Source organism: Emydura macquarii, unplaced genomic scaffold (assembly GCF_026122565.2).
Source record: "Emydura macquarii macquarii isolate MOO-44397 ecotype Brisbane River unplaced genomic scaffold, CSIRO-AGI_Emac_v2 contig_1067, whole genome shotgun sequence".
In the NCBI taxonomy this organism is placed as follows: domain Eukaryota; kingdom Metazoa; phylum Chordata; order Testudines; family Chelidae; genus Emydura; species Emydura macquarii.
The window spans coordinates 539-12,659 of record NW_027131204.1 but is presented as its reverse complement, the minus strand read 5'-3'; the positions used below and the strand labels follow the sequence as shown (position 1 = coordinate 12,659).

The 12,121-nt window shown below is 42.7% G+C and overlaps 1 pseudogene; it reads right to left on the bottom strand.

The window, feature by feature from the left end:
- Positions 1-9,274: 9,274 nt before the first annotated feature.
- Positions 9,275-11,908, bottom strand: LOC137151443 (coxsackievirus and adenovirus receptor-like; annotated as a pseudogene).
- Positions 11,909-12,121: the final 213 nt, after the last annotated feature.

The following is a 12,121-nucleotide window of genomic DNA, read 5'->3' as shown; positions in this document are numbered from 1 at the left end:
TTCCTGGTAGGGGGGTAATCTGGGGGGCCCAATGGCGGGTTGGGGGGCCAATGGATACAGGGGGGGTCGATGGGGTGGAGGGCAGCGCCTGTGTCCCTGCGGTCTGGGCGGCCCCACTTGGCTTCTCCCTGCCCAGACTTGGGCCGGAGCCTCCTGCGACCCACGGCGAAGCAGCAGCAGAGACGCGCGGTGCTGCCGTAGGAAAAGCTGGGGGCGGGGCTGCCCCCTGACCCGGCGCCTGCCCCTAGTTCTAGGAGCTGCTCAACTGGGCTCTGCGAGCTGCACCCGTCAGGCTGCCCGGAGCCTGGTTCTGCTGCAGCCCCTCAGCCCTGCCCACGCGCACATACAGTGTGTGCGCTATGGGGGGGTGCAATGGGCAGGAAAGTGTCGCCGGCCCAGCTTAGCCGGGTAGGTTCCAAAAGTGCGAACATGGTGAAATTCAGTCCGAAGCGAGGCTCATTTACACCAGAGCTACATGTGCTGCATGCTGTCTGGTGCAAGGCGCTGTGCTCACCTTCCCAGAGCTGAGCAGCACAACGAGGTGACCTTCTCTTTACATTTGAGCTTTCAATGAACATTTTCATGACAAAAACTAATTTCCCAGGGGAAAATTCGAAAACCCTTTTGTACAGGTTTTCATCCAAAATTTCCACGTTTTCAACCAGCCACTAAAGCCAGTGAAATGTTTTCAGGAATTGACTTGCAATTTCCAAATGTTAAAACCAATACAAAATTACAAATAATGTCCAAAACAAAATGTACTGTTTTTTTTTTTTTGGTTTTTTTTACTAGCTCCACTAAACAACTGTTCCCCAGCAAAACCAAGGTGTAGATATTAGTTTTTATTACAAAATCTTGTTCTTTTATTAGTTGTGAATATCAGTTGCCATGATCAATTCTGTGTATATCTCCACCGAAATATGAATTATTTTTATGATATTGATTTTTAGAGGATCTACATATAGTGTAACTTACATGCACACTTGACAGTTCTGTCTGCCAGAAATGTCCTTTATTTAATCAAAGATTTACTGGATCCCTTTAGAAGCACAAGATATTGAAGAGTCATGCCAGCTAACAGCTCCGATTCTGTTTTTCCTTGATGATGAAATCTTAAAATGAAGATTATTATCGTTTTCTATAACGTCAATAGTTTAACTAAAACCATTTGGTTAACAGCTTCAGATTAAATAGCATGAAAAATTGCCACACATTGAAATAATTGAAAGCCCGCCTGCTCTGTGATTCTAACTACAAATCTCTATTTACCCCCAGGGGAAGTTCTGTAAGTAGAATTAGTAGAATTGTATTTTCTTGGGTTTTGGGTTTGTTTTTTTTCCTCCTCTCTTGCTCTAGAAGCATCATGCAAACCTAAATGGAAAGGCCCAGATTTTTAAAGAACAGTTTGTTTTACACAGTATTTGTACCTCTTAAGCTTTAAGAGCAACAGGGATGTTTATTACTATGAAGTTTCTGTTCAATGATACTGCAGAGAGTTCATATCATTTTGTGATCATTTTAATCCATCAACCATCTTCTCTCAACTCACCAAATGAAAACTTTCAATGGCCACCAGTAAATTTGGAATCCACTGCAGAAGCATGAAAAACTGATTTTAAAAAGTTCCTAATCAATGCTACTGTAGTTTTAAAAGCACAATTACAATTTCAGTCCAATAATATCTATCCCTAAAATCATGGTACAGTATTTTAATCAAATCAAATTGATGCATATTGAAGAAGAGATGTTTTATTAAGCAGAAGAGAAATGACTACGTTCTTAAATGTAAATTTAGTAAAGACAAAAAAAAAAAAAAGAAAGAAACAATTTAACTCCATCCTAAGTATAGTACATTGATCTAAACTCGCTATTTAACAGTGTAAAGAGATGTAAAAAACAGCAGGTTTTTCTTCTTGTGGAAACTTTAAATCTATATGCTTTAAAGAACCAAATCCAGTGTGCAGAAAATTAAAGGTAGAAACAAATGATCAGACTTACATTTTAGAGTCATTCTGACTTTAGTTTTAACAATGAAGATTGAATGTTACTAGAAATACATGTCAGACTTTCACTTGGTTGTTTATAGAATCCATACTATTCTGTTAACAGCAAAAAACTCATTTTTTCCTCTTCCACTGATGCTAAAACCAGTAGATTTTATTCTTCACTCTCTTCAGCCTTTTTCCCTCCTCCACTTCTACTAACAATACTTTTTTCATTAGTTATTTAGTCCAACTCTTTAGTTGGATTCCCATTACTTTACAGGAAGAAACATTTTTCTCCCTTGAAATACTGGTTCTACAATTAAACCAGTAACTACGCATCCTCGTTCCAGAACAGTACCTATGTTCACATTTTAACACATACTGCTTCATAGTAACAGCATCATTACCATTTCCTAACCCTAAGCTAATGATTCAGACAACCCTTTGTCCTGACTCTGGTACTAAAATGACATAACCTGTGACTTTACACTTTTTGTTGGTGTTAGCATTGGTTAGCTCATGGTTTCTTCCTATGGATGCTAATCATAATCATCTATTGATAACCTATAAAATATTCCTTCTCTCTTATTTCCAGCGTACCGGATTAACATTAATTCCTTGAACACTGAAACATTTCATATTCAGTACCGAAACTGTTCAAAGAATTATGTAACTCACAAACTAATCACAAAGTGTATTAGGAGACATTGATGTTCATGCTACACATGTTCAGTGAGTCCATTCATCAGGATTTTTTACTACGCATCCTGAAATATGGATCCAAAGACGCCAGCATGTACTATTGTTAATAAACATTTGAAATGTAAAATGTAGGCTGTATGTATGGAATAATGCTCAAAGTCAAGATAAACAGATTCATTTACATAGTTCTGGGTCCAAAGCAGCATTACACCAGGTATCATGCTAATGGTGCTTTTATTTTGGGTGTCTAATTTTTAAGGCATCCCTTTCAGCTTTTTTTCTCCATTAAAACCCTAAATGTAAAGAAACTACAGACAAATTTCAATGTGCTCAATACTGGTGATCTCACACAGAAAAACAAGGACATTCTAAGATGCATTAGGGTGAAGGGTCTCCCCCAACACCTGGCCATCTTACATACCACAAGAGCTACTACACCTGCGCACAAAGTTTCTCTCAGTAATGGATTTCTTCGCTCTGACAAAACGTTGCTATACTGGGAATATTTTTTCTCTGCGTGTTGCTGATCAGAACTTTTCCTTTTAAAGTACTTGCATTTTAAAGTTGGTTTTTGGTTTTTTTTGGTCAGTAAATCTCATCCCCCCACCTGCCAAGGCGGCCGCCCATCGGCGCCCCCCCCCCCCGCCGATTCTCCCCCCCAGGGTTGTGGTCGGCGGTCGTGTGGGGAATTGAACTCTATAAAGAAATCGCCCTTGGAGGCAGCCCCAACCGATCCGTGCGGGGGGGGTGGGGACAATAGAGATGGCAGAAGGGAAGAAATGGGGGGAGGGGAGGGAATGACGAATCAGCACTGGAGGGAGAAAAGGGAGGGATATTAGGAGGGGACCCACCCCAGAGGTGGCTGCATTTCAGCGCTGGGCGAGGGGGGTCCCCATATAAACAGCTCCCTGCGCCCCACCCCGCTGACTGGCTGCGCTCTGGTCCCAGCTCCTGGCGCGGCAGGTCTGCACCCTGCACTCACTGGCAGTGCAGCAGCTGTCCGAGCAGGATCACTACAACTTCGGCCTCCGGGCGCTGACATCGCTGCTCCGCTACGACGGGAAGAAGCGCCAGGTGCACCCCGACATCACCGACGAAGAGGGGAGGTGCTCCGCGTCTGGGAACCGGCAGGAGTGCTCGCCCCAGGACCGTGGCAGGAGGCCTCCGGGAATCACTCACGGCACAGTGGTGGCTGGAAGGAGAGGACGAGACGCCCCGCTTGGGAGAGCCGTTCCCGGGGAAGCAGGCATGGCCGGGCTGGTGTAAGAGGCAGCAACAGCGACTGTTTGATTTTCAATGCGTTTGTAGAGTCTGGGTTTGTATTTCGGTTATTTACAAACGCTTTTCTCTCTGCGATCGGTTTCAGTGACGGGAGGACGGGAGTGGCAGGCTCTCGACGCCTGACTTGCAGCGCGGTTTTGTCGGGGCAGGGTTTTAAAGAAGAGAAAACGAGACGCTTTAAATAAAGGCCCGGAGACTTCCAGCGTGGCGCTGCCACTCGACCAACCATCGAGCCCCAGAGATTCCACCCCATCCTGATTGGTGCACCTTTCCCTTCTGGGAGGGCTTAAACCCGCTCCCATTGGCGGAGGGGTCACCCCACCCCGCCTTGTGCCCTTTCCGGGCCAATCCCACTCTCCTATTGGTGGAGAGCAGGTGGGAGGTGTTCTCGGCGGGATTGCACCTTTTATAAGTAACTGTAATTATTAAACGACTAACTCAGAATATTGATGTTGAAACTTGCTCTTCTATATCCCATTAGCCTAAAATTAACACCGCTTTACAGTTGAACTCCTAATATACTTTCTCATGGTTTTTTATGTTATTTGACTGCAAATTAAACAATCGGTAAAATATAAGGAACTTCTCCGCCTAAATACCTGTGTGTAGTTAAAATTATAGCTGACATTTACATGGTCTGAAAAACTTCTTTACATCCGATGGCTTAAATGAAACTATGAACAGGACTGAATTCAAAGACTGCAAGATATAATAAAACGATGGCAGAAATTGTCACAGCACATTTAATGCAATGATAAATATAGATGCATCCTTCATTAAAAAATATGGGGAGATCTATTTGAATACTATTTGAATCGATATTCTATCATTCTGAAATAATAACATAAACAGTTAATTACCAATCAATATTAACAATCCTTTATTTTGCATTTAAAAGAAATCCTATCCTAATGAATATACTCTGATAACATGTATCACAATCACATTCCATTCAGCTCTATTTCCAGTGGGATAAATTATGCCACTTCGGTGCACTCTGCAGTTTGGAAAGAGAGAGCACTGAGCAGACAGGTACAAGGAGCTCCCTGGTTGGGTAGTGGGGACTGCAGCATGCTGTTGCCAGTGGAGGATGGAGCCATTGGTCCCCCTAATCATCATCCCTCTCTCCCCTCTTTTCAGTTAACACTGTTCCCACAAACAGTAGCAACGCTTCTTCACATTACAGCCAAAGGATTTCTCTGTTAATACAATTATAAATCAGAAGTAGAGGATTGACTAGTTACAGAATGGAAACAGGGGAATCTGGTCCCTTATCTTTAGCCATCTAACCACTTGATTTAGAAAAATATCAACTCAGAACTTGTGAAGCTTCTCTTGCATTTGAGTCTGAAAAATGCAATCACCGTGGCCTCAGAATTTCTCACATCCTTTCTTCTTCCCTCTTCACTCCCCAGTGATCCACTGACAATCCTTGGCTGTATGAATTAAAAAGGGTCCTTACAGGTAAACACTCCCCACACGTTAGCTGCTGGCAGGGTTGTTCTGGGGTGTCCTTGTTCAACCCCTCCTGCCTGCCGGGGAAAGCGCCTTTTGCACCTTCCAGAGCAGCCCAGCCCCTGCTCCCACCTTCCTCCATCCTGCGGCAGCTGCTGCTGGGCGCGGGGCTGTCAGGAGGGGCCCCGCCTGCGAGTTGAACTAACGCAGCAGCAGTCGGGTCACTTCGCAGCACAGGGACGTGCACCGCTGCGGGAGGCCCCTGCTGCTTCCCCTGCTGGCTCTGCACCTCCTGCACCTGCGGGTGGGCTGGATCCGGACAGAGCAGTTCGCCGCCAGAGTGCTTCGGGCAGCGTCTCGGCATTCAGCGCCATGCCCGTGCCGGGAGGGAAGCCGAGCCACCCTGAGCAGTTGGGAGGGGATGTACTTCGCAAGAGGGCGGGGGGGTTGGGTTGTAATTGCACCAGTGATGTGCCTAGTCAGTGCTGTGCATGGAAGAGGAGAGGGCGGGTGACTTTAGGTCTAGCTCCTTCTTTGGATCGTCCTGCCCCGCCTCCTTTCAAGTGTTGTCTCAGTCCAGGGTGGCAGCACGACTTTGCAATCAGATGCTAATGAGAAAGCAAGGTCTAGGTGGCAGGCTTTGCAAGCGCATCCAATCTCAATGCCTTTTTTGCCTCTGTCTTCACAGACAAGATCAGCTCTCAGACTGCTGCACTGGGCAGCACAGAATGGGAAGGAGGCAAACATCCCGCAGTGCTGAAGAAACAGGTCCAAGACTATTTAGAAGGATTGGACACACACAAGTCCATGGGGCCGGATGCAATGCACCCGAGGGTGCTGAGGGAGTTGGCTGAGGTGATTTCAGAGCCATTGGCTATTATCTTTCAAAGCTCGTGGCAACAGGGGGAGGTCCCTGAGGACTGGAAAAAAGCAAATCTAGTGCCCATCTTCAAAAAAGGGAGGAAAGAGGATCCAGGGAACTACAGACCAGTCAGCCTCACTTCAATCCCTGGAAAAATCATGGAGCAGGTCCTTAAGGAATCCATTTTAAGGCACTTGGAAGAAAGTAAGGTGATCAGGAACAGTCAACATGGATTCAGCAAGTGAAAGTCATGCCTGACCAACCTGATTGCTTTCTATGATGAGGTGACTGGCTCTGTGGATGTAGGGAAGGTGGTGGACGTGATATACCTTGACTTTAGCAAAGCTTTTGATACTGTCTTTCACAGTATTCTTATCGGCAAGTTACAGAAGTATGGGTTGGATGAATGGACCATAAAATGGATAGAGAACTGGCTAGAGCATAGGGCTAAATGAGTAGTGATGAAAGGCTCCATGTGTAGCTGGCAGCTGGTCACAAGTGGAATGCCCCAGGGATTGGTCCTGGGGTTGCGTTTGTTCAACATTTTCATTAATGATCTGGAGGATGGGGTAGATTGCACCCTCAGCAAGTTTGCGGATGACACTAAGCTGGGGGGAGTGGTAGATACCCTGGAGGTAGGGATAGGATACAGAGTGACCTAAACAAACTGGAGGATTGGGCCAAAAGAAATCTAATGAGGTTCAACAAAGAAAAGTGCAGAGTCCTCCACTTAGGAAGGAAGAATCCCATGCACAGCTATAGATTGGGGACCAACGAACTGGGCAGCAGCTCTGCAGAAAGGGACCTGGGGGTAACGGTGGATAAAAAGCTGCATATGAGTCAGCAGTGTGCCCTGGTTGTCAAGAAGGCTAATGGCATATTGGGCTGCATGAGGAGGAGCATTGCCAGCAGGTCACGGGAAGTGATTATTCCCCTCTATTCGACATTGGTGAGGCTGCATTTAGAATATTGTGTCCAGTTTTGGGTCCCCCACTACAAAAAGGATGTGGAGAAGTTGGAGAGAGTCCAGCGGAGGGCAACCAAAATGATTAGGGGGCTGGAGCACAGGACTTATGAGGAGAGGCTGAGGGAACTGGGCTTGTTTAATCTGCAAAAGAGAAGAGTGAGGGGGGATTTTATAGCGGCCTTTAAGTACCTGAAAGGGGGTTCCAGGGAGGATGGGGCTAGGCTGTTCTCGGTGGTGGCAGATGACAGAACAAGGAGCAACGGTCTCAAGTTGCAGGGCGGGAGGTCTAGGCTGGACATTAGGAAAAAGTTTTTCCCTAGGAGGGTGGTGAAGCACTGGAATGGGTTACCTAGGGAGATGGTGGGATCTCTATCCTTAGAGGTTTTTAAGCTGAGGCTTGACAAAACCCCGGTTGGGATGATATAGCTGAGGTTAGTCCTGCTTTGAGCAGGGGGTTGGACTAGATGACCTCCTGAGGTCCCTTCCAACTCTAATACTCTATGATTCTATGATTCTAACACTGCGTATCCACTCTTGCAGCTTTAATTCTGGCACTTCCCAGCACTGAATGCTTGACTCTTCCACTTTTAAGATTGAACTCAGTGTTTCTGTATGAAATACATGCTTATCTTAACAGCACAATTCTCATGCTGGAAGAAAGATCTCAAACATTGACAAATTACTGCTAACATTAAAATTCTAAAAACATTTAGAGGAATAGGGAACATCACTGATGGTTTTCTGTTATCCTGGGTTTCGGTGGTAGTGATGGATTTTGTTCATGTTGCAGTGGATCTGACGATGCTGGAAGAGGTAGAGCAACTGAATGGAAAGCTCCTCAAGCACATCCAGGGTGAGAGATCATTTTTAAATATGTATTTTTTTTTATAGTGCAGAAAAGCTCACTTGACAGAAAACTCTAGGTTGGCTTAAATGAAATCTGCATAAGCTTGAGAATTGCAGAGCAGAGAGATGAAAGAGACACTTTTACATTTTATAATGTAACCTTTTATCAAGGGGTAAGCTCAACTCCTAGAGATGTGCTACTTCATTTGCTGGTAAGGTGTTTGTGTAAGAGTTTAAACTACATTTGAAAGTAGCACACCTCTCTAGTTTAACCTGAAATAAAATGACAGCTAAATGAGATTCCCTTAAGCAGCTCACGAACAGAGGTTGCATACCAAGGAGTACTGCAGCCAACAATATTTGAATATTCTCCCAGTTCAGAATGCTCTCTAGTATACATGTCACATGGCATATTCCAAACCCAAGTTTAACACTACATTTTCAGGCAATGGCTTTTAAACCTGTGTTACCAGACTTGCCCATCACCTTGGAGTATGCTCATTTATTAGGGTTACCTTCCTGGAAGGGGTGTGTGTGATTCTATTAATGTACTGCTTGTGTTACTGGTGTGTTCATATGGCTATAAGTCCCTTCCCAATGGAGCTTTCCTGCAGGACCTAAGGTTTTCAGGGCTGGGTTCCTCCAGCCCCTGATTCACCCTCAGTCTACAATTGTTCTAGCAGTAACCCCCTTGGTGAGCAAACCCATAGGGTTTTTGGGCACTCCAGGGATCTTTGGCTTAGGTAAAAGAAGCGTTGCTGTGGAGCAAGCTAGGGAAGCCAAGAACACAAAGGAGTAGATGAAGTTGGGAGAGAGAGAGAGACTGACAACCAGCTTGATTATAACAGTTAGTTTATTGCCAGGTATATAAAAGACAGTGATACCATGCAAGGAGAGAAACACAAACGCTTACAATACTACACAATTACAGGTGGGGTATTGGCGAAAGCTAGCCCAGGTTTGATTACAAAAGTAGAAAGTTATACGTGAACTGAGAGAGAGAGAGAGAGAGAGTGTGAGTGTGTTGGGGCAAGATGGGGGGGGGGGTTCCTCACCACTCCGTGTGGCTCAAAGGTTCCCAGGAGACAGGCTGTTCAGCTTAGTGTCTGGAGAGCTTGAGACAGGCAGAGCCCCCAACACAAGTTCATTTTCTTCAAGGACAATTTTGTGCACTTTTTAAATGTAGGGTTTTGAGGGTTTTTTAAAAAATATTCGTAAAGAATAAAAAGAGTATAAATTAACACCATCCTTGCTCTGTGCTGGAATCATCACAGGGCCAGCTCCCATTCTACTTAGATTAGGTGCAGCTACCTTTGACAGTGGAATAGTTGGGTTTTGACCAGAAGGACGTTCAAAGTCTTCACTTGGTATTTGATTATATGGAGTCTTGGCACATCCTTCCATATTGGAGGGAGACACTGAACCCAGAGAAGAACAATTGCTGCCTATATAGCTGCGGGCTATTGAAGTACGACACTTTGGAGGAGAAACATCCTCTCTGAAAATAGATACAAATAAAAGTTGTTTAAACCAAGAATTTATTGGTGTTTTGAGGGATTGGGAAAATTTCTTCTATTTGTTTTTTTTTCTATTGATCTATTCAAATAATAAAAGCAATAAGAACAGTATTACTGTCGACTACTTTAAACCAAAGTGTGTTTCAAATATTTACCACTTTCAGAATCTATTTTAATGCAACAAAACATTTTGAAATATATCAGAAAATAGGATACAGGCATATTAATGTATACTACATTAGAAGTATCAGTTTATCCTCTTAGCTGTCACACTGGGTTAATGCACTGGCTTAGGTCAATGCCGAATTCTAAACAGCCATAAGAAATATAGTATCTATGAAAAGACATTAAGAGAAAGTTATTTTCTAGTTTCGGGTATTACTGCTCAAAAAGTAAAGACAGTGGGTCGTTACCTAATGTCATGCTGCAGTTCTTTTTCATATTTTTTCTCTTTACGTTTCTTACAGGAACAGAAGATGAGAAAGGCCAGTAAGGAGAGACCCAGAAGAGTTCCACTAACTGCTCCAGCAATTATGCCAGCTGCATTTCTAGCTAGAATAGATTAATAGAGGTTACTATGATACTGGCCTTTAACTGACTTTCTTTAATGAGATAATTCCCCTCTTACACCTTCAAATAAAAATACAAGTTCCCTATTTTCTATACTGAGAAATAGTACTGAACTGATACATGAGTGCTGAAACACAAACACCTGTTTAAATTTTTAAAAATCTTCATTCCAAAGACAGGTAGAAAGACTGACTTGTTTGTTGAAGATCAAAGAATGCTCAATACCCAAAAATATAACAAAATCAAAAAAGGTGTCCACTCTCTGTTCTAGGGTTGATTTCTTTTATAGATTACAAAAGGATCCGTTGATTTTATTTTTTTAACTCATTCAACACTTCTGATTTTGTGACAAGCACCATACAGCAAATACTTACGAGGAGTGACATTTAGCACAATGAAAGACACATCAGTGCCAATTCTGTTTGCAGCCACACAACTGTAGGTACCAGAGTACTCCGGAGAGGCATTTTTCACCGAAAGTACACCTGTATCTTTATCTACAAATATTGAAGGAACTTTGGTTACCATTTTTCCTTAAAGGTAAGTATTTGATATTTCCAAAGGTGTTAATCCATTACATAACAAATTTTATTTAAAAAGCCAGTGTGTCTTAGTTATATTAACATCCGTTTGAAAAAAAAAAAAAAGAGAGACATCTGTCAAGAAGCAAAGAGCTGTCATAGGTAATACTAGGATTCTTTTATGAATAACTGGAAGTTTATTCCATAGCATTTAATTTCAATATTAAGTCTTGGTACGCCATACCACTAGACTGCTGAGAATACTTCCTTGCCAAGAGTGTAATGTATGTGTCTAACACAGGTAATCTGCAAGATACCGGATTTTAAGACAGTAAAATTTAGGCATAAAAATGCTTAGCATTTCAAGATGAAATAAAAACAAAGACAAAGCCTATTATCCATCTTAGATATATTAAAATTAAAATAGTAAAGGATAAACATTACTCAATAATGACTTGGCCGGAAGTTCCTCTATGCCAGTTAATTTCCTCCAGTTGTAAGACAAAAATGGGGAGCCTTCTTTTGATGCACATTTCAGAATAAGGTCGTTTCCAGTTTCTTGCGATCCTTCAATGTAGCATTTAGTCCTTGCTGGCTTTACTAATAAATAAGGCATTATTTAATTAATAAAAAGTCAGCTATGGTGTCCGTTAATTAAGCCTTGGCAAGTAAATAATTTTTCATTGCACAAAAGTTGAAATCAGCCTATGTTTTTGAATAATTCTAGAGCCATTTTCAAGAAATGTTAATTATTTCTACATTTTGGCCTCATTCTCTGCCATTGTGTGTGTGTGTGGTGGGGGGGGAGTGGGGAAGGAATCAATCCTCTAATTTTGGAGCACTAAAAACAAATTTATCTACTTACAATTCAGTATTAATGTATGAATTGATCATGCACAAGAACCTCTCTCATTTTAAGTGTCAAATGTAATATGTCATGTAACAATTTGCCCTCCGAAAACAGAGTGTATCATGTCTGAACAAGAATCTTACCAAGCACAGTCAAGTGTATTTTTTCTGTTTCAACTCCAGGAGCTTTCTTCACTCTGCACTGATATATGCCAGTGTCCATTGACTTCAGGTTCAGGATATCGAATTATGGAGCCGTCACCCAATTCGGGATTAGAATTAGTGAACCGCACCCGTTCTTTCATAGCTTCATAGTAATCATTATAAATCCTCTCTCCAGAGTACAAAACAATCTAAGAAAAAGAACAAAACAGGTATGTTCTCCAAACAAATCTGCATAGCAATGTGAATGTTTCAAATGACCCCCAGTTCTATTTCTTGGGAAGTTCTCTGGAAGAATTTTTTCTATGTGTGAAATAATCCCAACCAGAACAAGACCCACCTAACACAAGTTCTCTAGTGGAAAATAAATCCACTGTATTAATTACTCTTTTTGAAATTGCTAT